The 24,560-nt window shown below is 33.4% G+C and overlaps 1 pseudogene; it reads right to left on the bottom strand.

Moving 5' to 3' along the window:
- Positions 1–14,719: 14,719 nt before the first annotated feature.
- Positions 14,720–16,698, bottom strand: LOC143600793 (CENP-B homolog protein 2-like; annotated as a pseudogene).
- Positions 16,699–24,560: the final 7,862 nt, after the last annotated feature.

Genomic DNA, 24,560 nt, shown 5'->3' with positions numbered 1-24,560 from the left:
TATTAGCCATCATCAAAAGAAATACCTACACAAATCATAATATTAACCTACACATACAAAAACTAGTTCTTGTTATCACCTACACAGATCATAATATTTATATACATGCACATAACTAGTTCATGTTAACCTACATAAATCACAATAATAACCTGCATATACAAATTTACTTCATGTTTTAGCTTACTCATTTGTATTTACCTACACATATCAGAATATTAACCTATACAAACAAACCTTGTTCATTATATCAAATACAACTAATAGTATTAATCTAAACTTGTAAAATATTCGCAATATAGGAACACATCATGTTTTTTTAATATAATTTTAGTTATTTTATAATCTATCTTTTATGTTTAGGCAAATACGAGTTATGTGTAGATGAATATTATTTAGATGTAGGTGAAAATAAAATGAACTATCAAGTTGTGTAGGTGAATACGATATATGTGTAGGTAAATATTAGTTATGTGTTGGTGAAAAATAAAAGAAACAAAATTAGTGTAGGAGAAAATAAGTTGTGTTGGTAAATACGAGTTACATTTTGAAAAAAAAAAAATAACTAATGATTTGTATAATTGAATATGAGCTATGTGTAGATTATTATGTTACTTGTGTAGGTGATCAATTTAATATACAATTCACCTACATATACATTTTTTTATATGTAGGTAAAAGATAATTCAAATTTGTAACTTTCTAAAAGACTTAATGTGAAGAATATTTTTAGGATTAATTAGAGGAATTAATGCATTGAACAAATCAGAGATAATCAATGCTTGAGATCGACTTCTCGCACTCTTGCTATAATATCACTTCTCGCATGAACCATCCTATATATATATAGGGATGGATCTTGCGAGAAGTGTTGTTAGGATGAGAAGTGCGAGAAGTGAATCTCAGTCGTTGATTAAAAAGATCTATGGTGTAGGTTAGCAGATGGCAGTTTGGTAATTGTTAGGAAGTTGTAACCAGATATTATTTGGTTAAAAGGATAAGGTTGTAATCTTGGTGTAACTGGTTAGGGGGGAACGACTGGTTCACCAATTGCTATTCCCGGTTGCCATGCTTCCTTCCAAATTGATTTCACGTTATTCGATGAACGAATATATTATTGAAATCCAGATGACACACACAATCAAAACCTATGTTCACTTACACACCTCTCTGCGCGCGAAATCCTCTGTTGATACGAAACCGACGGGCACACAAATCCAGTTAATTAACGGCGGTGGATCCGATTTAGAGGAGTATAAGAAGCAATTACATGCTCGTATATTTCCACCGGTGTAGGCTCGCCACCGAGTTGGGGTTTGGTGATTGCTACTTGGATTAAACGATTCAAGTGTTTTTGAAGGTATGTACATCCGAGTTAGATGTAGATGTTCTTGTGTTGTGGCTTTTTTTGTGTTCTCAATGACGAACCCTAGCTACCGTTCATGTTAAAGTTTCTTGTGTTGTGTAGGTTGTGGTTGAGGGCGTATGTGTTGCAATGTAGTATGTGTAGCTTTGATTAAGTAGACTGTAGATGTAGGTTAAGCTGTTGGTATTGACTTTTGTTGTTGTTGATTTTCATATGTTTAGGTATGGACAGGTTGGTTGGACAGGGTTCTATAAAAATACGAATAATATGTATTGTATGGTGGCATGTATAATGTATCACGTGTAGTTGTCTTTATGTGTGTTGGTTTTTGATTTTTGTTTTGTTGGTTAAGAGTTTATAAGTATTTTAGATTTCGGGATGTGTAGCTAGTGTCAACAGTTGCCGGTGTTGATGGGGATTTGTGTTGTGTTGGTCGCCTAATGCTACCTGACTAGTAAGTTGACTTTTTTAGGATGTGTAGGTGGTTGTTTGGGATGGTATGTTTGTTGGAATGTGATGGTCTACCGTTTGGTGTCGTGTGTATGTGAGGACTATTAGTGGTTATAATTGCTGTAAACGTATTGGTAGATTATGTAGTGTTATGGGTTGGTAGATGTGCAGGTGATAGTGAGATGTTGTGTGCTATGAGATGTATGTGTCAGCGGCGGCTACATCGTGTATGCTGTTTGTATGAGTAATGGGTGTATGTTGTGTACGGAGTGGGCTGACAGTTGTGTATGTGGTGCAGGTGACAGCTGGATAGAGTGTACGCTTACGATGTAGACTAGTAAGTTATCCTTTTTATTGAAATGTTATGTGCTTTGGGTTTTTATAGTTCGTGTATGTTTTGTGTAGAGAGGAAAAGCGAAAGGATTGCTAAGAGAATTAGCTTTTCTAGGTTTGTGAACGATAGTGTGAACCCTGTGGATGTTGACGCGGAAGAGGGTAACACGCATAAGGAAAAAGGTATGTCTTAGCGTTTTAAAATTGCCATGGGACAGTAATAAAGTTGTTTGCTGTTGCGTCCGTGTGTATCCATTGTTGTGAAGGTAGATGGTGTATGATTTTGTGTTTGCTAATGCGTGTTTTGTGCATGTAGTGGACCACGAGAGCATACATGGGAAAGAGAATGTACCGAAAGCGCATCAGTCCCCTGCTAAGAAGAAACGTAGAGGTATGGCTGGTGTGTATAATAATCGTGTAACAATGGTTTTGGTTGAACGATGTGTTTATAGAGATGGACTAATGGTTTGCAACGGTCGTGTGAATGTAGGAGATGTAGCATACAATGATCAAGGAGGGAGTAAGAGTAAGGGAAAAGGTATGTGTATTTGTTTGTAAAATTTCCTTAAGGGGATCTAAAAAACAGTAGGCTCCCGTTTACGTTGGTAGCTTCCGATGTTTGGATGGTTGGTAGTATAGTATGTTGTGTATTTAAAACCGTGAATGTTTGTGTAGCGCACTTCGAGAGCCAAGATAAAGATAAGGAATTACATGAAGTACATAATTCATCGGCTAAGACGAAGCACGTTGGTAAGTATGTGTTGTATGCTAATCGTTTAGTAGGAGTTCTTTACATAGAATTTTAAAGTATATATGCTCGACTTACGTTTGCATCTATAGATGTTGTGATTGTCGATAATATAGTATGCTGGGTTTTCTAATCCATGTTTGTGATTGTAGCGGAACTCGCGATCCGAGATGAAACTGAGATGGCACAGAAAGAACAACAATCTGCGGCTAGGAAGAAACATATTGGTTAGTATGTGTTGTGTCATAATCATGTAGCATGATATTATAGAAGCATGTATTTTTATAGTTTTGGATTTACTGTTGACATCGGTTGATGAAAATGCAGGGGATGCAGAATACGGTTGGCAAGGGGGGAATAAGATTAAGAAAAAAGGTATGTGTTTGTTTGTAGACAGTTGTTGTGAGGTTGTAAACGAAAGGATGGCGTTAGTTTGATCTCTATTGATGTAGTAATAGTCCATTTTATTTTATGTTACATGTTGTAATTCGTGTTTGTGCGTGTAGTGTACCTGGAGAGCACACAATCAAGTGATAAGTTGCAAAAAAGACAGCTATCACGAGCTACGAAGAAACATATAGGTAAGTGTGTTTCTAAATTAATCTTGTGCATACATGTAGTTAGAGACTTCTTGTTTTAGAGATTGTGGGTTTGTGGGTGACAACTGTTTTAAAAAATGTTGGGGATGTATCATCCAGGGAAGGTGGATCTGGTGTTGTGGTCGGTTCGTTGACAGAGCTTATGGATATTGATAACGACTTTGTGAAAGAGCAACAGTCTTTGGACATCTATAACAATGAGCTAGCCATAACAAAACAAGAGAACGTGAAACGGAGGACAAAGTATAAAAAGTATGATGTTCCAAGCATAAGGACCAGATCTTTTCCACACTCGCTGTTTAGTGTATTGAAGAAACTTTCGAATGCACAGTAGAAGTGTGTAAAGGATATGGGTTTTAGTAAATTCATGTCGATGACTGTTGACGGAATACCAGGAAACTTGGGATATTACGTGGTGGACAAGCTGGATACGTCAACAATGACTCTGGAATTGTGTGAAGGTGGGTTAAGGCTAACAAAGGATGGTATTCATTCGTTGACGGGGTTACCAAAAGCAGGTGAAGTAGTTTGTAAAGTGTGAGGATTCAAATTCCATTCTGAGTGTAAGTAAGGCATGGAAAGAGGTCCATGGTAAAAGTGATGTGAGCCCTCCGGATATAGATAGCAGGCTTGGAACATATGATCAAGCTGACTGGATGTTTAAGGTTGACTTTCTGATGCTTTTCATGTCGACAATGGTAGAGTGTTCTGGAAACGGTAGATGTCTGAAGGCTTTTCTACCATTCTTTAATAAGGAGTGCGATGTAAAGAACATTGATTGGTGTGAGGTTATATACCGTAGTATAAGAGAGTGTACGGATAAATGGAAGCGTGACGATCGTAAGACCTACTATGTGGGGCCGCTAACAATACAAGCTGTAAGTGATGTAACCTTACGAATTTATCCTTATTTGTACTATGCCGTATAAGTTTCGTTCTATGATAGTAGTCGCAATTTGTTTCTGTTTTACATGTGGCTATGGCGTAGTTAGTTAGACGTAGTATTAACTGATACAACTGTTTATAATATATAATATTTAGTACGCGTTGTTGTGAACGTTGATGTAATAAAATTTAAAGGGATAGTGTTAGTGTTTGGTAATTATTGTTCAAAGTAAATACATATGTTTGCTATGTTTGAAGCTGTAGTATATTGACAAATTAATTGGTTTTGGTTTTCATGTGGAGTGCATGTAGGTAAATAGACATAGTTGACACTGATATAACTGTTGAGGATGTAAACATTAACGTAGTTGTTGTTGACAACATATAACTGTTGAGAATATAAACATTAACGTAGTTGTTGAGAACTGTGATGTCATAAAATTTATTGTAATCTTAGTTACATTTCTTTCACAATAGTTTGGATATATAGCTTTTGCATTAAATAATGTTCTTTGCTATGCTTGCAGTTGTATTATGTTGATAAAGTAAGGGTGGATGGAGTACCAGAGTCACTATCAAATCTCGGTCTATCTGGCTGGACGTTAGATAAGTTGAAGGAAAGGCAACATCTTGAAATAGTTGGTGGTGGGTTCGGTAGACGAATGAATGGAAAAATGTTTGGATCGTCAAACAAGGGAAGTGGGAAGGAGAAATTTAATAGTGAGGATAGTCTGGCAGTAAAAGAATCTGAGTTGAAGGTAATAGTCATTTACGCGTTTTATGTCACACATGCTTATTGTTTACTTTGATGAAAGTACGGTCTAGTTTGTAATACTGATGACCATTGTGTATGTAGGCGAAGGTGCAACGCATGGGGAAAGTGTTAGACATGCTTACAAGATGCAAAGAGGAATTTGAAAAATTAATGAAAGTAGCGTTTGATGCGTACCCCGGGAATGGTGATCCGAAAGAACTTGCCGTTAAGTACAGTGAGGTTGTTCAATATGAAGACGAATAGAAGAGGTATTTAGGGGATCTGGACGTAAAAGCAGAGGCAAGAAAGTGGTGGACGTGCGGGTAGGAAGACAGTTAAAAATGTCAGCATGTGTAGGCCAGGTTAGTAACGAAGAGACAATTGAGCGGATTAAAAGGAAATCTGTAAAAGAAAAGGGAGAAATGGTACGAGAAGTTGATCATTTAGATGATTAAGAACCTAATTGCTCACCATTTTGGAGTGATCCGGATGTTGTGAGAGAGTTGTGCGACAGTGTGGACAAGGTGACCGCAGGTGGGAAAGGAAGCGGTAGTGGAAGTGAAATTGGAGTTGGTAGTGGTAGGGCATTGAAGGGTGTAACACAGGGAAGTATTCCGGTGTTTGTTGAACCATCGTCTAGTTTGGGAATGACACAGGTTGGTGAAGAGGTAGTGTTGAAGACACCAACAACAACAAAGATAGCAGTTGATACACCTGGTGTGGATGTTGAGTTGAGGACGGGGGAGAATCAAGGGACGGAAGTGATTGATAGTGATACGGAGCACGTTCCATTGAGTGAGGTGTCAAGACGGATGGTCGATAAAGGTAAAGGTATAGAAAGGGAGAAAAGGGAAATACGTCAAAGCTACCGGCTTAGATCGCCGTATATGTATAGGCCGGTGGATGTCAATAGCAAAGAAGAAAAAGATGAGACTCTTGTTTAGAGGTACATACATCGGACTGGTGGCCCAGAAACGTAAGTCGTCTGACATACTTGACCCTAAGTTCATATGTTAGTGTTAATTGTAGTAACCATATTGTGTTTCGTTGTAGGGAAACTTTGTCTTTGACTGAAGGTGGACTGTTAGGTTTGCGGGGTGCATTCGAGACGCTCTAGCCGAACATGACGATAAGTAGCAATGTCATCTCTTGTTTCTCAATGGTATTGAAAGAATGGGAGTCAGGGCGGAGCGATTCGTCTCCATATCGGTTGTTTCTAGGACCAATCGAGCTTGTAGGTTTTGTTATACGTGCTTTTATTGTATGTTAAAAGTAAATGTTAAGTAGTATGTTGTGTTTGGCTGGTGTTTATTTATTATTAGGTGATACTATTTAATAGTTAAACCTTAGTTTGGGTTGGTGACTGGTATGGGAGGGGCCCATGCGTTATGGTTGATCGGATACGGTTGTGTGTGCATATTCATCTATGTATGTGTATTATTGTTTTGTGTTGGTCTCGTGATGCTATCTGACTAGTAAGTTGAGGTGCTTATGATGTGAAGGTGGAGCTTTGGTTTGGTTTGGTTTGTTTGTTGTAGCTTGTGTAGTTCTTATTATGGGCGGTAGGTATGTAGGTGTTAGTTAGACGTTGGGTGGTTTGAGATGTATGTGTCAACGTATGCGTGCACCGGGTGAACCTAATTCGTGTATGATGTGTGTATGAGTAAGGGGTGTATGCTGTGTACGTTGTGTGTGTGATCAAGTGGCGTATGCTGTGTACGTGTAGCTACGGATTATCGGGGTTAATCGTGCTCGTACACAGTTTAAACGTAGCCGGTAGTTGGTGTAGCTATTTAGGTAGTGTAAACTATTTCAACTGTCTATGTGTATTTGTGGTTTATGCGATTAACAGAATGCTAAGATTTTAATGTTCGTTGGAAACGGTGGTGTGACACATGTTGAACTGTCTGTGTTTTTTATTTTTTTAAAAATAAATTGATGCTTATATGTTATGGCTCGGGTACGGTAGTAGCGTATGCATGTTGAGGTGGCTGAGTTTTTTAATGTTATTTAAATTATCCGAATTATTAGAGTGGATGGTTGATCGGATCGTGTTGTTTGAGTGTTTGAATTTGATTGTTTGTAAATGTTTTTGAAGTTAACATAATCATTTGAGTTGAGTTTTGATCGGATAAGGTAGTTTGTACGAGTTGAACTGTCTGTGTTTTTTTATTGTTGTAGTTAACAGCCTGATTATAATTTATTGTATGGTCGGATAATGGAATGTATTTGTGTTTAATCTCTTGTGTGGAATAATGTGTTTTCTTTGGAATTAACAGAATGGAAGCATGATCGAGTTAAAAGATGTGACATTCACAGCGGGCGTCGGATTGATAAAGGAGAATCTAAGGCGATCGGTTAACAACGATGTGAGAAAACTACGAATACGACCATATGACATGTTTGTAATACCAATTGTGACAGGTGATCACTATTATCTGGTGTGCTTTGATGTGAAAAATCTAGCAATTGAGGTGTTAGACAATGTGGATAAGGCCACAAACAAAAGGCGGTCGAAAGCAGATAAGGATTTGGATGCAGAGTATAGTGGTGTTTGCTCACGTACGGTGACAAAACTGGTTAGTATGGTTTGAGTAACAATTCGAATATGTTATTGTTTATTGTTTGATGATAAATGAGAAGGTTGTGTAACGGCTACTGATGTATGGTTTATGCAGAAGGAGTTTTTTGTGAGCTACCTGCGAATCGTTGATCATCCAAAAGCAATTCCAATGGAAGGGGTAGAACCGAAGTGGCTGAAGTTAAAGTGCACTAGAAAATAATATGAAGAGTCTGGGCTGTTCACTATGAGGCATATGGAGACGTTTAAGGGGGTGTAACTGCTGCTGTGGGCTTAGGGAGGTTTCAATGAAGAGTAAAAAGGTGTTAGTCAGCTTAAGGATAAAGTACACCGCGAAGATTCTGCTGTCTTCTGTCAACAAGCAAAAAGGGAAGTTCGATGAAGCGTTGGTAAGCGACTGATGGATGCATGCTGAAGTCAGTTAAACCCGTTTTAGTTTTTAATGTTTTATGGTTTTATGAATAATGTTTGATGGCTGTCTGTTAAAAAACTACCTTATGTTAAGCCGTTAATATGTTTTGTTTATGACTGATAAAAACTTATGGTATGGCGATGTGCTTTTGATTCTAATGTATCAGCTATGTATCAAAGGCTGGGTTGCTATGACCAAATTTTGAGGATCGTTAAGTGTACCAAGATTTAAGTATGTTAATGAAGTTGGTATGTTAACCAGATGTTTTTTGTCGGATGCAATATTTTTTGTCGGATGCAATATTTTTTGTCGGATGCAATATAGAAGGATTTAGATTTATCAATTGATTATGAAATTGCATAATACTATACTTAATTGAGCTCTGATTACGATTCAAAATATTATGTTTAACGTTCTAAACAAAACTGAAGACACTAAAATGTTTTGTCCAAAACGAATACCTTTAAACGTTCAAGTTAAACGTTCTGACAAAAAACGAACACCTTTAAGCGTTCTAAACAAAACTGAAGACACTAAAACGTTCTGACCAAAACGAACACCTTTAAACGTTCTGACAAAAAAGAACACCTTTAGATGTTCTAAACAAAACTGAAGACACTAAAACGTTCTAACCAAAGCGAACACCTTTAACCGTTCAAGTTAAACATTTAAGTTCAGAACAAAAAGTTTAGAAGTTTAGAACAAAAACTTTAGAAGTTCAGAACCCTGATCAGAGCTCAGATATGAAATTAAACGTTCTAGAGAAACCTTTAAACGTTCAGAAGCTCAAATCTGAAATCAAACTATCTGTAACATGAAGTTGAACGCTGAAATCACTTCATATAATCTCGGAATCATCAATCGACCATCGTTTTAATCGTTGATTTCATCATATGAACAAATCTGGAACGTATTTAAAGTTCTGAAAATGGGTGTTTGCACATGGCGTATTTCAATTCAATTGAAGTGGTGCGTGCAAATGGCGTCGGTGACAATGGTTGAATCGGCGCAAAAGGGTGTCGCATACGTAATGTATGATAACATATTATTGTATCGGATCCTTTATGTATATATACATATATATCAAAAACGAGCTAGTCTCGTATTTGTGACCGTATGGAGGGCTTAATGGTCATGGAGTAATATATCAAAGTTATTAGACTTGGTCTCAATTTTCAATAGCATTCTCGTGGGCTGCAATGGAGGTTAACATGGGCTGAATTGTACTAGGCTCACATCAAATAAGATCTTGTATCGGCCGGGCAGATCATTATTATTATTTGTTTGATTATTTTAATTGTAAAGAACCCTAAATTTCTGGAGGCATCAGACTCTCGGCTAGAACCATTCTGTTCTAAGCCTATGAATAAGTCATATGGATGTTTAGACATTTGAATACGCATCCACATGTACATGCACAAAAATTTTATGGTTAACCTAATTTGAACATGCATCCGCATGCATCAAAATTTTACAGTTTGATGAAAAAACATACTTGAAACATTTCACAATTACCATACTTGTCTCGGAAAATCAAGATTTATGATTTTTTATAGATTATTTCTTAAAATTTCAAACCAAAATGACGAAATTAATCGAGCAACTACATAAAATTCAACAAACTATGATCTCTTATATCCACAACTGGCTTAAATATTAAATACTTATATACATCTTATAAATAGAAAAATATTACTTATGCTAGAGAATCTAAAAAAATATATATAATATGTAAACTTAATATATAATTAGGTTTCGAAAATACATCTACTTATCTATATAAATGGCTATAAAAAAACCTATGTTAACTCTGCATTCCTTTCCAACTTTCCAAACCACCAGATTGCTTGATTTGTGATTTGAGTCTTTTTATGCATTTGACCCGAATTCGTGGGTATGGTTCCACCAAACCTGAATAGTCCTTAAATGGGTTATAACATCTCATTTATTTGTGAAACCCTTTCATAATCAAATAATAATTTTCGAGGGTCACGGGTCTCACCAAAACCCGAATAGCCCTTAAATGAGTTATAGCATGTCATTTATTTGTGAAATAACCCTTTAATCATCAAACAATAATTTTCGCGGGTTATGGGTCTCACTAAATCCGGATAGCCCTTAAACGGGTTATAACATCTTATTTATTTGTGAAACTCTTTTATCATCAAATCATAATTTAATTTCTCTTCTTTATATATTCTCCGTTGCCAGTCATCTCTTCATCACCGGGCTAACTTCTGATTATCACCCACCATCGTCAACCTCCCTTCTCAGGCATCAACAACCATCGTCACCTACGTACATCACCCCCCCCCCCACACACACACATACACATACCTTTCATAAGACAATATTTGTGTCCTTTGTTTAAAAAATCAACATGTTTTGTGTTCATTTATGTTCGTTCGCTAAAAATCTAAAAAGCATGTGCTCTTAATTGAAAGAGCCCAAACGTTAAAAAATATAATAAACGTAACAAACTAATATATACGAATTACATTAATACAAAACGGCATTAAAAAATAAAACAAATCATTAAAAAACATAAAATAGCAAAACGATTAAAAATAAAAACTTCAATAAACTCACATAATAAAGGGAGACTCAAACTAGTTAATTATAACTAGTATTTAGACCCGCCGCGTCGCGGGAGGAGTTAAGATGAGTAACAGCACATATAAAAGCAAAATTGATGTTTGAAGTGTACTCAAACTTGATGTTGATTGCAAACATTTGAGAACGGTTAATGTATGCTGTCAATAGTCTATGACGAACACGAACCGTTGATGTATATTGTACAGAATTGCTCGACCCAACACAATCAGAAGGAATATCCAAAGATAAAAATGTTTTTTCTTCTGAGACCACAGAAAATAAAACAAAACAAAAGGAGCCTTTTTCGGAAATAGTTATGCACTTTTGCTAGTCTATACATTCTAAGTTTCTAACAATAAATTCCTATGCTATAATGTAATACCTAAAGCTCATAAAGAGCTTATACCATATTTTCCCTATACCATGTACTACAATACATTAGGAAACAACACACATACACTAACAATAAACTAAGCCTTTATACTAAAAAACTTACAACTCTAAAAGACAACTTCAATTTTCTAACAATACTATCCAAAGCAACCAAACAGTAGACCCCCTGCAACAACAATAAACAAAGCCAAAAGTGATGAGATAATCATATGGTCCATGCAATTGTTAAAAGTGTACATAACTATTTATAGCTTTGTAAATCATCAAAAAGCATAAACTTGTAGTGTGTCATGTAATGATAAAAATTAAGACGTACCCGGTGAGCTAAGGAAGACAGTTTCCAAGGCAAATACAAAGTCACTCTGCATCAAAAGTTTAACACAATTCATACAACTAATTATTTAAATCCTTGTAATGTAACAACATAGAACCTATAACTCATTACAAAAATTGAGTCTTTCAAAGAATTCATCAAAGTAACAAAAACAAACCATAGTGAAAGTAAAGCAAACGGGGAAAATCCGCGCATTGCACCTACAAAAGGGTAGACATAAGTAGAATTCAATTAAAATGATATTTAGTAACAACTGTGATTCGAAATCAATAAAATTCTTTCATATATTTAAATTTAATAGTATTCATTTCCATCTTACAGATGAGAAAACAATATTTCTTGTAAACACATCTTATTTAAATCTCTAAAGTTACTAATTACTGCATGAACACCACTGTTAATCTAAAGCTAATACCAGTGAACAGTTAACTCATAATTCGGGGCATGAATGGAATACGTGTTAGGCCATACATAAATATGCTGACCTAAGGCTGTTGTATCATGATGAAAATCTAAAGTGGATGATTTTGCTTTGTGGCGTTTCACACAACCGACAGACGGGTTTTAAACATGATTTCTCTTTGTTAGAGAGACCAATAGGCACTGCAACAACCTGCATGGGAAGAAAACATGAATAAAATGATAGATGCTCTCATTGATAATAGAATCAGTAAGCAATCAATTCAAAAATACCTTCATTTGTTCCTAGAGACTCGATATCTGCCCCGTAAGTGGTTTGTGTCAAAGTTGGTGGCACCTCTCCCATTACCTTTAATGGCAGTTTGTCATAAGCCCTAGATCCAGTAAAGAAATAAAAATATTATGTTGGAGGATTCAAAATTCTATATGTCAAATATAAATCTAACAACCATACCTGCAACCAAGAATTTTAATTAGGGGTGTGAAATACATCCAATTGAATCAAATAGCATGAAATCTAACCTATAATCAGTAGGGATCAACAGTTGATGAAAGATAATAAAAGTGAATTCATACCTGTTAAAAGCTCTTGAGGGTGTCTCTAAAGTTCCTAGACTAAGTATAGCAGCCCTCGTGTATCCGAGCACATGATATAACAAAGATTTAAGAATCCCCATGCCTCCATGAGCAACTTCCTTTCTTGCTTAATGGCTGAAGACAACTCTGAAAAAAATCATGAAAAACCAAACATGAAAATTAAAATTCGTATAGATCTCGTAGAGTTTTATTTCTAATTCAAACCAGATCTAAAAGAAAATTACATTCAAAGAGCTCATATTCTACAAACCCTAATTATAAACCTTTTCTTAAGCTCGATTTTGAGATAAAAATCAAAACCAAATGTTGGTTCAAAAATAACAAATTCAATCAAACAATTTCATAGCCTCTCTTGAACTAATCATAAAAAGACAATTACAAACCTAGAGTTAGTCACTATCCTCGTCTTCAGATACTGGCTGCAAAGAACGGAAACCTTAAATTTACCCCCAATTCTACATATATGATCTAGTTTTTTGCCACAGAGAGTAAAGCTAACCTGCAAATAGTCGAAGGTAAATGACGATGAAGACACCAATTATCTGATCCATTCAAAATCCTGAAGATGAGACATGAGCAGAGGCAGATGGGCGCTCTGGGAGCGGCGGTTGAAGTTGAAGAACCACCGTCGCTCTCTTGACGCCTGACAGATAGAGAAAGTCGAGTTTTCGATTAAGATCTTACTATCTGAGAAACGTGGCTACGTGTGGAAGGAGGTGAGTGAAGACCCATGTCTCATAACACGTGTAGTAGGATTAAACAAAGTGAAAAATACCAACATCAAAGCCTAGCGTACACGTAATTAAAGCTTTGTGAAAGGAATAGTATTTTAGTGAGTGTTAAGAAAGTTCTTATTTAATATATATAATAATTTAGGGTAATTTGACTGTCATTTATTATTTGATTACAAAGAAAAGTTAAATAATTAGATTTCTATTTTTTTTAATAAGAGATAATTTAAAATTAATGTGCTTTATTAGTATAATTAGCGTTTTCTATAAACATAAATCATTATATGTAAAAAAAAAGTGTGCTAAATAAGGGAATGAGAAGAAAAAGAATGGTGGGAATGAACATGGGAGATTCTTATATATTTTTTTTTATATAGTATGGAAGACTAGATGTAGGCATAGATATAAATTAAACTAAAAATGGCCGTTACCATGTTAGAGCATTCTTAACATATCCCTTATACTCATCTTTATAATTGTATTAAAAAACACTATATTTTTATCTCCTTTTTAATTACACAATATTTTTTATACTTTTATTATCAAAATTTTCTCTCTCCACCCTATAATTTACAAAAATTCATTACATTTTTTCTAAATTTACAAAAAGATCACTATCTTTTCTTTTTTCACCCTATAATTTACACTCATAACCACTCAAAATTCCACACTATAATTTACAAATTCCCCTCACAATATTTTGGAGGATATGATGAGAATGCTCTTAGCATATTTGATATTTATTATGCTATTAGCATATCTGATATTTATTATGCTATTAAGTGATCTTGTTAATTATTTATTTGGATTAATTGTTTTCATAATTATTTTCTTATTAACTTTAGATGTTGAAAAACAAGAATGCCTTCAAGATACTTAAAACTATAATTTAATAAAAAACATAATTTTCTTTTTTTGTTTAGTATTTAAAAACCTTTTACATTGAACTGTCTATCTCTGTCTCTATCTTACTCACAACACCTATCTTATTATTATTATTATTTCTCTTTTTTTATACATCACAAAAAAATATAGAGGTTAAGGTTTCAATGTGAGTGTTAAAGAGACAAGATTGTATCCCCTTCCAATTAAATTAACCTGTTTAACAACTAAAAGTTCTCAAATCCTCCCATGCTACATAATTTAGCTTGACATGTACCCAAAGAAAGCTTATCATCTTGATCTCCTCTACCAGTTTAGCCTACCGAATAACCGCCCTGCCATGGACCACCTCATTTCGGGCCTTCCATAACCTCTACAATGAGATCAACAGTACAACATAAAAAGCTTTAGGCTTCTTCTTCGGTTAAGAGGAGAACTTATACACCTTGAGGAGCCCCAGGACTCGAAAAGCATATATCGCTAGGACTCGGCACCAAAAGGAGATAGCCCACCGTACCGCTTGGGCAAGGCCACACGATCCAAATATATGTTCTGCCAATTTATTATGTTATTTCCCACAAAAAAAAAAACATACAGTAGAAACTCGATAAATTAATACTCGATTATTTAATAAACTCTCTAAGATAATATTTTTTGCCGGTCCCGACTCGGGGATAGGGTGCTAAATTAATAATTCGCTAAAATTATAAGATAATACATTTTTGATAATTTCTTTAGACCCCATATAAAATATAAATTAATAATTCCTTATATATAGCATATTACATGAATGATTTATGAAGGTTTCTTGAAAAATGACTCAATTGTCTTTTGTTTTTTGTTGAAATCAATTATCCCTTGAATCTCGTCTCTAATTTTCCTTAGCATGGTAAGAACTTCTGGTGTTGTTTTCTCATAGCTCAACAAGAAATTGTTCAATGTGATTGTCGCTTTAATAGCTTCGTTTCGCGAAGGGAGCTCCATTGTAGAACTTTCATCATCTTCTTCATCGATATCATCTTTATTAATTCCAATAACGCTTTCAATAATTTCTTCATCAGTCAACAACTGTGCAACTACATTTTCTTCTGGGTGAGTCAGAACATCTTCGACATCCATTGCATTGCGATAACCCAACTCTTTGATCAAATTCTGGAGTTCTTGAGTGCTTTCACCACCTTCGTCTGAGTTCTCAAAAGTCATGTTATCTGTTGATCGAAGTTTACAATGACGAAAGCAGTTCGCAATTGTATTTGCACGAACATCCATAGTCCATGCTGAAATTGCAAGATTCATTGCATCTAATACATTTATTTTTGCTGGATTTGAAACCCCAAATTCATAACTCTCCAAAAGACTTCTATAAAATCGACGACGATAATGCATCTTAAAAGCTCGTATGATCCCCGCGTCACAAGGTTGAATTTTTGAAGTTGTGTTTGGTGGCAAAAAAAATAATTCAACATTTCGTAATCCTTCAATAATTTTTGGATGAGCAGGGCAATTATCCACAATCAAGAGAATTTTTCTTCCAACCATTTTTTTATCAAGTTGGCGAACATATTCTTCAAATAACATACCAGTCATCCAAACTCGTTTGTTAGCACAGTACTCACAGTTCAGACTGTTCAAGTTTACCCATTCTTGAAGCACCTTGGTTTAGCATATTTCCCAATAATCCATAAAGGAAGTTTTTCCGAACCATCCTCATTACAGCAAATAGCAACAGTTAGTCTTTCCTTGTCTTGTTTTTTCCCTTCAAGCTGCATTGTTGCAAGGGACTGATCCGGTTGAAGTCTAAAAAACAAACCTGTTTAAGATCAAAACATGTAAATAATTACATCACTAAAGTACAAAATATAAAATAAAATAATAAAAAAACAAACCTGTATCATCCATATTAAAGATGTATTTTATTTCAAACTGATCAACTTTGTCTCTTATGGATTTTAATTTGTCCTCCATGCCCTCCATTTCAACATATCCACTCTCTCCAAAATGCCAGAAATTTTTAATTCCATATCTTGCTTTGAACTTTCCAAGCCAACCAATAGAAAAAGTAAAGTCTGGAGTATCCACCGGATACATATCTTTCATGAACTTTTTCTCCTTCTCGATGATTAGTTCACCTGTCATATTCACATGTTCTTGATATTGAAGAATCCATTCATAAAGAGATTTTTCTAGGTCAGGGAATTTTGCCGGTTTATGTCGCTTAACATCGCCTCTTTCGGGAGCAAGTGAGAGATACTCTAAAGACCGCTTAACTGTATTCGATATTGTCGCTTGACTCACCTACAAACCATAGTTACTATGAAGTATGAACCCATTCTTGCAATTGCTTTTGAGTGAGACTTGGATTATCCTTGTTGTGCTTGCATAATGCTCTTCGAATCTCGTCTGTCATTGTTGTTTTTTTCACACCTTTAAGATGGGAAGCCATGTTGTGTGTATGATTTGTTTGTGTTAACCTATTTTGATCTTGTATTTATATAGAAAATATTTTTAATGTCCATAAAGTGATACATTAAACACAAGAAGCATAATAAGGTGGGAGATTGAAGGTTTCTTTCAAATTGGGCCGTTCATTTGATATACATGCATTGTATACAATAATTAAGTGGAAGCTTGAAAGGTGGTTGTAAACTAAGTATTCTACTATAAATTAATAAAATATTAATTAATAAATTTTGGTGGTCCCAAGTGTATTATTTTATAGAGTTTCTACTGTATAACTGAGGGAACAATTATATTACATGTCGTCAATGCAACCCATGTAGGTTGACGATCTAAATTCGCTCTCCAAACCACCAGATTAATCTTTTTGGTTATTCAATTATTCCATTGAACAATTACAATTTATTCATTTACCAAAATGTTCTTCACAAATAAAACTACAAAGGAAATGGCTTCACAAAACCAACTATAACGACTAAATTACGATTGATAGAAACAAAAATAATATTAGGAAAAAAACTTGATGTTACTAAAAGCTAATTTCTTGTTTTCATAAAATTACTTGTAGGGTATGTTTGGTGTGAAATAATGGAAGGAATAAGAAAACAAAATGGATAAGATAATGAAATAGATAAGAGAATAAATAGATCATTACTATCCATTTAGATGTTTGATTATAATGTGAAAAAAAAAAAATAAAATATTAATTTATGTTGTTTGGTAGATATGAAAAGACAAAGAAATAAAATAAACATAGTAGTGAGTAGTGGTGGTGATGGTGGTGGGCGGCGGGAGGTGGTGGAGATAGGGGGGGCCATGGTTGATGGCAGTCTTAGTCGTTAGTCGTCAGGTGGCAGTGGTGATTGGTGGTTGTGGCGGTAGCGCTAGTGGGAGGTGGGCAATGATTGGTGGGGGTGGGTGGGTGATGGTGGTTGGTATGTGGTGGTAGAGGTGATGTAGGGTGAAAGAGAAAATATATTGGAAAAAAAAACATGACGTAAAGATGATTTCATTCTTTTAAGCAACCGAACTTTTTTTTTCATCTCCTCATAATAATCTATTTCTTCTCTCATTCATACGTACCAGATAACTTGTCATTTTCTTTTTTGGGATTTTTACATATATCCCTTCGCTAACTCTCTTTATTATATATTTCCCCAATACTAAACCTTAAATTACATATTTCCTCTTATAGTCTTCAGTTACCATTTTACCCTTTTACAACTATACGTAAATGCCCCCATATTTATTGGAGCTCAAGTGAATTTTATGTAATTTGATATTTTGACTTTGATACTTTTTTTATAATGTTTTTTTATTGTAATTAATAAAATCAATTTAAATAAATTTATTTTGTAACCTACGTATAGAAAAGTAGTTGAATTTTTATATATTATATAACCATATCGGTGTATTTTATAAATAACTACTATGTAATTATTTGATGTATTTTAGGGAGTGCATATATGTAAAAATCCCTTTATACAATATTATGTGATATAGTTTGTTGATTTCTCATGTTAGAAATGTTGAACATATAAACCATGTAATTTTTTTTATAATTGCTAGCGATTAAAAAAATCGTCCCTAATTGAATTTATTAGCTTTGATATGTTCGTCTTAAAACCAACTCGGTTTGGATTTAAATTGATGATATATGTAATTGTTAATATTAAGAAGGGTATATATGTAAATTAGTTCATTAAGGGTAAAATTATCATTTAGTTAGTTAATTTAAATGAAATTGGGATATATGTAATATATGTGATTTATGGAGGAGAGATATGTAATTTAAGGTTTAGCATTGGGAAAATATATAATATATATAAACGAAAACCCTAAAATCCTATGTGTCGCGACGTGGTCGCTCCCCCTTTTTATGGAAGCCACCAGATTTATTGATTTTTAAATGGAGGCCTCTCATTGATTTAACCCAAATTCATGGGTATGGGTCTTATCAAAACCAGATAGCTCTTAAACGAGTTATAACATTTCATTAAATTAAAAATTAATCCTACCAATTATTTGATATGAAAATCCTATAAAATAGGGATATACTAAAATTTAATATTTAATTTAAAAAGAAAAAGATGTTATTTATAATTAATAAACAATTATGGTAAAAAACATAAGCGGGTCATAGGTCACAAAATCCAGATAGCTTTTAAACGAATTCACGGGTAAAGGTCTCACCAAACCCAAATAGCTCTTAAACGGGTTATAACATTTCATTATATTAAAAAAATAATCTCATCAAATATTGGATTATAACATATCATTTATTTATGAAACCATTTCATCATCAAACCTCATGTATATTAATTATTAAATATTCTTACAATAAATAAAATTAAAATTCAAATATACATATATAAATATTAAAAACGAATAATATAAAACAACCCACATAATACGGATGATAAAATCTAGTATATAATAAAGAAAGTTAGGGAAGGGATATATGTAAATGTCCCTTCTATTTAACTAACTAAAATTCATAAATCATCTTTCATAATTTGAAAAAGTCAGCTTTATAATTAAATTGCAGTGCATACTTTTATTGTACCTATTTATTTCTTTTAAACAAGGTAATTATTTTTATCATTATAGCTGAAAATAATACCATATAAATGATAAATCTGGACAAGGAAGTGTATTGTCGGTGTAAATAAAGTTGATTGCCGTTCAGAAGAGTAAAAGGAAAACGAACAGGAATTTAGGAAGAGAACAGAAATGCACAACTAGTCAACTTGCATAAACAAAAACAATATCATAAACTTTTTTTTCTTAATAAAGGCTAATTTGATGTCTCCAGCAAACAGTACTTTTTATACCGGAAATGGTAATATAAAACCTAGAAAAAGGACACTCATAGCCAACGAGTACAAATCAAAGCATGGAAAAACAAAACAGATCAAGCACAAAAACACAACACCCTTACAGCAAATACAGCGCCGTCTCTCAAAGAGGGAAGGGTGGTCGACGGCCCCCGACCTGACACCCCGCTAAACCCTATTTTTTTTTAAATTTACACACACACACACACACACAAAAAGATGGGTTCTAGTCTCACTTGAGACATTTAAGCCTACTTTGTACAAAAAGTTTTTCTACACAACCCAAATCATAATCAAATAAGTCAGTTTAAAAATTAAATTGTTTAAACCAAACAAAAAACCCATTTTAATTAAGGCCTAATTTTTTTTTCCGTCTTTAACATAAAACGTTTTAATAATTTTCTTAGACGGACTTAGAGCAAACATTACTAACTTTGTAGAGCTTTATTTTCTTAAAGATGCACACTATTTCATTAGATGTGTATTAACTTGAAGTTATGATTCAATTTTCTTTAACTTCAAAATTTAAAAGTCAACTTTATAATTCAATAGTATTTGATGTTTTTACTGCACATGTATACCTTTACAAAATAACTTTTAATGCAATTGATTTTCAATGATAGATAGTGTAAGTTTTTTAGGGGTGGTAAATGTGACCCAAAAGATGTAATGAAGTGTATATAATGGGTCAAACTAAAAAAAAATATTGAAATGGGTCAAAACGAGTTGACATTTCTTGAGTTTTTTTTAATGGAACGAGAAAAACGGAAGAAACATTTTAGTTTTTTTACTTTTCGATTTATATTTCGAGTTATGATTTTTTAATTATTTTGTTTGAATTTTTTAATGAGGGGTTTCTGAAATCTCAACCCATTTTGACCCATTTCAAAAACCCCTCATTAAAAATAAAAAAATAATTAAAAAAATCATAACTCGAAATATAAATCAAAAACTAAAAAAGTAAAAAAAAACTAAAAAGTTTCTTAAAAAAACTTCAAGAAATGTCTACCCATTTTAACTTATTTCAATTTTTTTTAGTTTGACCCATTCTGACCCATTATATACATTTTATTACAACTCATTCAACCCACGGGTCATATTTGCTACCCCTAAATTTTCTATACTAAGGGTCTTCGGCATATCGAAACCACAAAGTGAAACAAGACTTTGTCTTTATGAAGGTGAGGGTTCAAGTCGTATGGTCGTAAAAAATGTACATGTGTAATTTAAGAGTGAGTCATAAGTATAATGAGTTGCTGGCCAAAAAATAAGATAGTATAATGTATCAAAATTTTGAACATAGTATATGTTTAACATGTGCTTAAGGTGTGGCTACTAAAAAAAGTAAGATAAGATAATGTGGTTCGTACATATCTTTAGGGAATAATATCACAATTAATTAAGATCGAGTGTAGTTCGTAAGTGCTTGCAATTCTCATAATCGTAAGCAATAAGGTTAGGCTGGCCGTAGATGACACCCCTAAGATATTGTTAGGGGCCTTGCAAGACGTGTTTGCACGCAGCAAGCAATCTCAAGTTCCAACCTTTGTTTAGTTTGGACGTCAAATTTACTATTCTAAAAGTTCTTAAATGATGTATCAAAGTGATGATGTGAGAATGTTAAATAGCTTGCCCCTTAAAGGGATGTGGTGTGCGAATTACCAATACTTATAGCGAAGTTGTCCGTGTCTCGAAACTAAAGTCATATGATCGGTAAAGCTCTTTGTTCCCATGGTGGCAGGATGACATGCGGCCTTGTGTAATCAACATATTCGGTTTGACCCAAGTGAAAGATCAAGTTTAATTTTGGCTAGTTAAAGTCGTGGGTCAATGATGGACGTTTACAGGGATAAGATCCAGAATATTTTGTAACTGATCAATCTCGGGAAAGAGTAATGGACCTGCCCAGATGCTGGACCGTGTAAATCGATTAACCCTTTAATAAAAACCTTTATTTATTTGGCTTCGATGCAAATGAGCAGGTCAACAATTAATGAAGATTGTATCTGCTAAAATTGTGCATCTCTGTGTGGATTGCTCACTACTCATATCTTTACGGAGTGACTCTTAAGGCATTATACTCAAAATTGCTTCCACCTTTTGAATAGGTTGCCATTGGTCGGCTTTCAAGTTTTTATATAAAATGTAGACTTGTAATTTTTCTGTAGTTAGATTATGTATAAAAACTCAAGTATTTATAAGTATGCAAAGCTGAAAGGAGTATTCCTCTGCTAATCGATGAAACTGGATCAACAAATCTCACACATTTAACTAATATATTAAAGCAACACAATTTTGTCCACATGTTCTTCACCTAGGTTGTCCACATAGACTTCCATGTCATCAATCTTCCATAAATCTAATTTCCACATATTCACAATAAAATTTTAATCAATGATATTGAGTTTCATATCTTTGTAACTTATTAATGTAATTATAATATTAATTATTGTTATAATTAAAATACTTATCTAACTAATATATTAAAGCAACACAATTTTGTCCACATGTCCTTCACCTAGGTTGTTCACATAGTTTTCCATGTCATCAACCTTTTATAAATCTAATTTTCACATATTCACAATAAAATTTAAATTAATGATATTGACTTTTATATCTTTGTAACTTATTATTGTAATTATGATATTAATTATTCTAATTATTGTTATATTAAAATAATTATCTAACTAATATATTAAAGCAACACAATTTTGTCCACATGTCCTTCACCTAGGTTGTCCACATAGACTTCCATGTCATCAACCTTCCATAAATTTAATTTTCACATATTCACAATAAAATTTTAGTAAACAAAATCTAAAACCACGCGACCCGTTTTATTTCTATAACCCGATACCCAGTTGAAGCCATTTGTTATCATCCTCTCAACCCTAATGTGACATTCATCAAATTCCGAACCCGAAACCCGGCCCATTTTGGATTTTTATTTACGAGTTCATATAACTTATTAAAGTTATAAAGGTTTGATATTTTATTATTATATTTTAGTTTTATGAAAGTTAAAGTACCAATTTTGTAAATAATAGTTTTAAATGCTAATAAAGTTGAAGGACTTTTGTGTAAAATTTAATAAACTTGGAGTAAACCTCCTGTAATATTGTCATCTCAACCAAGAAGTCCAGCCACATATCGACGCTTTTCCGGCAAGTAATTAACACCGATTTAAGACTTAAAACGGCCAATTGATGAGACCATTTGGCTCGTAACTTCAAACCGAGCGTTTCGCCACCATGATTGAAATTCAATTCAGTGTTTTAAGCCTCCAATTAACGGAGCGGAAATTGTGGGTTGACCAAACTGATTGTAACGTGGCTCTTAGCTCTGTATAAAATCGCAGAACCATCTCCTAATCCTTTCGCACTCGCATATCCTCTCAATTTCTTCTAAGCTTTCGTTCTGCGAACAGACTCAAGCTCTTCTAACTCCAGTACTCCGACTAAGCTAATCTCCTTCAATCCAATAAACACATGGGTAATTTAATTGTGATTCATGTTCGGTTTTATATGCAGGTACAAAGCCGCTGTCAATTTAGATTGGCAGAGGTATTTACTTGATCAATTTGTGATTTATAGTTCTAGGGTTTATATGGATTTAGGGATAAAACTTAAGTTGTGTTTATAATTAATCAAAACCAATCCTTGAAAAAAAAATCTTATTGTAGTCCAATTGGTTTGCGGGTTACATACAAAGTTCTAAACAGATCTAGACTCAGGTTCGAATCTCTTAAAAAGCAGTTTGTTAGTTTTTTTTACTTTTAACACATTATTATTATTATTATTTTAACACTTTATTGTTATTATAAAACCAATTATCATCCCTAAATAAATGTTAGATAAACTTACAAATCCAGTTTTGTTTGAAAATCCAAAAATTTTTTTTTCTCTTTATTCTAAACCCTTCGTTTAGGTCTTAAAAAAACTCGTTATTATAATTATCGTTTAAATTAAGTGAAACGCTTATAAGCTGATTTCTATTCATATAACTTAATATTGTTATTGTGTAACTTTTAAGTATCAAAATTATTTGAAACCGTTAATCACAAATTAACAGCATCATTAGTTATTTATTGCTTCGTCATATTTTAAAATAGTTACGAAGTTTGAAATTAATATAATTCGTAACCAGTCATCTGTTTATAATTGTTAGTCTATAAATATAATTTAAAGCCATTTTATATCAAACTTCTAATCAAGTCCCCAAATTTGGCATACAAACCCTAAATCCCAAATGATCTTGGACGTTCCGTGTCGTTTAGTCTATTTAACTTATTAAAGAACATATTATTTGACTGCAATTTAAGTTATTCAATTAGTTATATATTGACTATAAATATTATATAATTAACTATAATTGGAATATTTTATGTATTTGTATATTTAAAAATTTTCAATTCACCAAAAGCATATTAACAATATAATTAGCTGCTACAAGATTTTTAGTTTGGACTTTATTATATAATTAAGCATATTAACAATATAATTGGCTGCTACAAGATTTTACGTAGCTTTGTCAAGAGTGAAGAGTAGAGCCGGTAGTAAGTTAGTCATACTCGACAAAGAATCACAGCTTACAACTAAAATTACAAATGTTGTTTACCAGGAGATTTTCGGAAACTTAATGTGATAAAGTTTAAACCTGGTATGTATTCGTAAGCTTAGTTTTCAATTAATATTACAAAATTTGTTACTAATATGTGTTTTTTATTTTTTTCAGGTCTAATGGTTCATTTATGTTATATTATTTCTTATTCACTGCATTGTTTATTTATAAAGTATTTTCTTTTTATATTATAGACATGGTTTAACATCTTTTGTAATATTTGAAGCTAAAAATACTTATGCCAAATATTTGTGTTGATTGAATATGTTGCTAATATTTTATATTGTTTGTTGATATGTTTTCCACCCGTGTGTAACACGGGTTATTATCCTAGTTAGTAACAAAAGAAAAAGATCTTAAGCCTTTTAAGCAAATTTAATAGCTTTAAATCAACAAAATCTAAATGCACAAAATAAATATTAGTGACAACTAATACGATATACACACATCAATCTAACGGTCTGTCCCGATTTATACGGCCGGTTTTTGGTATAAACCACAAACCAAACCATTTGTTACAGTTCGGAACTTTTGAAATCGACCAACTGAAAGTAAAATGAAAAAAC

The sequence above is a fragment of the Bidens hawaiensis genome, unplaced genomic scaffold (assembly GCF_021521415.1).
Source record: "Bidens hawaiensis isolate Kalapana, Puna unplaced genomic scaffold, B.hawaiensis_p1.1 tig00001960_1, whole genome shotgun sequence".
Taxonomy (NCBI): domain Eukaryota; kingdom Viridiplantae; phylum Streptophyta; class Magnoliopsida; order Asterales; family Asteraceae; genus Bidens; species Bidens hawaiensis.
The sequence above is the reverse complement of the archived record's forward strand: the minus strand, read 5'-3'. Positions and strand labels throughout refer to the sequence as shown.